Source organism: Lycium barbarum, chromosome 6 (genome assembly GCF_019175385.1).
Source record: "Lycium barbarum isolate Lr01 chromosome 6, ASM1917538v2, whole genome shotgun sequence".
NCBI lineage: Eukaryota > Viridiplantae > Streptophyta > Magnoliopsida > Solanales > Solanaceae > Lycium > Lycium barbarum.
The window spans coordinates 129,136,258-129,139,660 of NC_083342.1; the positions used below are offsets into that span (position 1 = coordinate 129,136,258).

The 3,403-nt window shown below is 31.7% G+C and overlaps 1 long non-coding RNA gene across 1 annotated transcript; it reads right to left on the reverse strand.

Moving 5' to 3' along the window:
* Positions 1-1,728: 1,728 nt before the first annotated feature.
* On the reverse strand, positions 1,729-3,101 carry LOC132598874 (uncharacterized). The gene is made up of 3 exons (XR_009566709.1): positions 2,710-3,101; positions 2,496-2,586; positions 1,729-1,997 (listed from the first exon to the last, which is right to left on the reverse strand). It is a non-coding gene; the product is annotated as an uncharacterized LOC132598874 (long non-coding RNA).
* Positions 3,102-3,403: the final 302 nt, after the last annotated feature.

Consider the following 3,403-nt stretch of genomic DNA (forward strand, 5'->3'; position numbering starts at 1 on the left):
GTGAAAAGTCAAAAGTGAATAAATAAAAGTGCACGGAGGAAATAAATGTCTCGGAGAATTAAAATAGAAGTGCGCACGTGTACATATGAGAAGAGAATAAATATTCAGTACTACAGTATATATCCACATGGGGTTTATTAATTCTTAAAGAATGTGAAAAGTCAAAAGTGTACAATTTGTGAAGCTTTCGGTACAAGTTTTGGCAGTTGTGTTCGTACCCCCAAGCCACTTATATATATTATAAAAGAAACACGGGAAGAAAATAAGTATTCAGTAAAAACGTGAAAAGTCAAAAGTGAACAAGTAAAAGTGCACGAACGAAATAAATGTGTCGGAGAATTAAAATAGAAGTGCACACGTGTATACATGAGAAGAGAAAAAATATTCAGTACTATGGCATATATCCACGTGGGATTTATTAATTCTTAAAAAATGTGAAAAGTCAAAAGTGAATATATTAAAGTGCACGGACGAAATAAATTTGTGTAGGAGAATTAAAATTTGAAGTGCATACGTCTATACATGAAAAGGGAATAAATATTAAGTATTATGACATATGTCTACGTGGATTATAAAAATAGTTGGATAAAGTGTACAAGTTATATAGCTCATGGTACAAACATTCATTGCGTGTACAATTTGAGAAGCTCATGGGAAGAAAATAAATATTCAGCAAAAACGTGAAAAACCAAAAGTAAACAAGTAAAAGTGCACGGAGGAAATAAACATGTGTCGGAGAATTAAAATACAAGTGCACACGTGTATACATGAGAAGAGAATAAATATTCAGTACTATGACATATATCCACGTGGAATTTATTAATTCTTAAAGAAGGTGAAAAGACAAAAGTGAACATATTAAAGTACACAGACGAAATAAATTTGTGTAGAAGAGTTAAAATTGAACTGCATATGTCTATACATGAGAAGAGAATAAATATTCAGTTAGAATACAAAAAGTCAAAAGTGAACAAGTAAAAGTACATGGAGGAAATAAATGTGCCGGAGAATTAAATTTGAAGTGCATACGTCTATATATGAGAAGGCAATAAATATTAAGTACTATGACATATGTCTATGTGGGATATAAAAATAGTTGGATAAAATGTACAAGTTATATAACTCATAGTACAAGCATTCATTGCGTGTACAATTTGTGAAGCTCATTGTACAAGTGAGGGCAGCTGTGTTCGTACCCCACCGCACTTATATAAAATGATGAAAATGAAAATGTGAACGAAATGGAGAAGGAGAATAAAGGTATATATTTGACAATTACGAGCATCTTATTTGCTTAATCGCGTACAACCCAGCCAAATAAAAACTTTTGAAGATCCTTATTCCCTTCTTCTTTCCGCGTTATTCCTTGGTGGACATGTTAACCAGCAACTTGATTGGACAGTTTAGAAATGCCTGCTAATAGGAAAAGAATAAATGTGTGGCACGCAATGCTTATAATTAATGCTTTGCTTCGTGTTCAGTTTTGTTAGGCTAGATTTTCTGAAAAGTAGATTCATATTTACCGCAATTTATATCGTTAAATGATGATTTATAACACTATTCCGTTTACCTCTGCATTGCCTTTCTTTTTGACATGTTTGCGTTAATTTGGGCTTTTCTTTTTGCTATGCTTTTGCCATTATATGGTGAAAGATCTATCAACGGTGACGGATATATATATTACAAACTGGCCGTCCATAAAAAAAAAGATTTTAGGGGACAGAAAAAGGGGCCAAAAAGATGTAATTCCAATTTTTGTTTTGTAGTTTACATAATGAAACTGCAACTCTCTCAAGAGTTTAAAGATTTAAAAAGACTATTACAAGATTACTCCCAATAATACTGTTGTTCCAAAAGAACTTTTTTACATGACTATTCTTATTTGGTGGTACAAAGCATGAACTCCGCAGCCGGCACACCTCAATTACCAGACACAGATTACAGAGGGATCACAGCAACACTCATCCAACAGGCAACAACAACACAGAGCTGCTAGGCTGCAATTATCACAAGACAATAAGAAAAAGAGTTACTGTACTTACTTAATAAAAAGCATCTTTTAGCAACAAAAAAAAAAGAATAAGAATTTAAACAAGAAACCCACAAAAATCTAATCCCCATATTATAATTTCTTCCCTTATCCCCATAGTTAAAAAAAAAAAAACACAAAAAATGAAAATTTAAAAAGAGTTTTAACTTATGCACACTAGCATTACAATGTAAAATGACTGGCGATTCACCTAAAACATAACTATAGATAATCTTCCTTAAAAGTGAATCAAATACCTAATACAACCGTCCAAAAGTGTTAAAAAAAAAAATTATACAAAAAGTCAGTATATGTAAGTTAAATCCATCAAGTCAAGGAAAGGCTAAAAACCACTCTTTTTTTTCTTTACCGTATTACACTAGTATTATGAGAATCACACAAAAGAAAATCATGTATTTCTGTGAAAAAAAAATAACTAAGGATAGTAGAGGCATGGTTATATTACCATCCTTCAAGAAAACCTCTGTTTTTCTGAGGTGGAGGAGCAGCATATGTTGGTGGCGCCATCACAGGAGGAGGAGGACCCTGATAATACCCTATTTCACAAACAAATAATAATAAAAAAAATTATATGCTTGACTAATTATTTTTCTTAAATCTTCCACGAGATCATAATTTTAGCAAATACAAAAAGAAAAAATATTTGGATGTGTTATTACCTTGACCTTGGGCAGGGTATGGATAACCATATTTTGGTGGCTCATTCATGTCTTTAATTTCACTAAATTAAAAAGACTCAATAGAAGAGGAGAAAAAAAGAGAGAGTTAGCAGAAATTTGATGGTATATGAAAACTTCAGCTTCAGAGTGGATTTATTCTTGTATACACAGAAAATATATACTAGTAACAAAAGAGCTTTTGATGAGAATGAGAATATGATTCCTTTCACTTCTTGTTTTTTAGGTACGTCTTTGGATGGCGAAAGGAGCAACTGGAGAAAAAGTGAAGGGTCTAGAAGAGTGAAAGAAAAAAGGCAACTTTGCTTGCAGTTGTCAAAATTTGCAGCCCCGTATGCAATTACTACTACTGTAGTAATATATAGAGAGAAACTTCACAAAACCACAATAACTTAGATATTGTAAGGAGGTTGAGGAATTCTTTTAATGTTTATTGTTGTTGCCATCAATGTTGTCTGCTAGGGTAGTTGCATGTCTATGCAAATACTATTACTGGGGACATCTAGCAAGTGGCAACCGTACAAGAGCTTAAAATCTTTAACTAACTGTTTCTAACTTGAAAAATAATTATTATTTGCACATAATATTCTACTAAATTAATTAATGTATTTTTAGTGTATATTTTTGTATTAATTTATTATAATTAAATGAAATATACTTTTACTTTAATTTATAG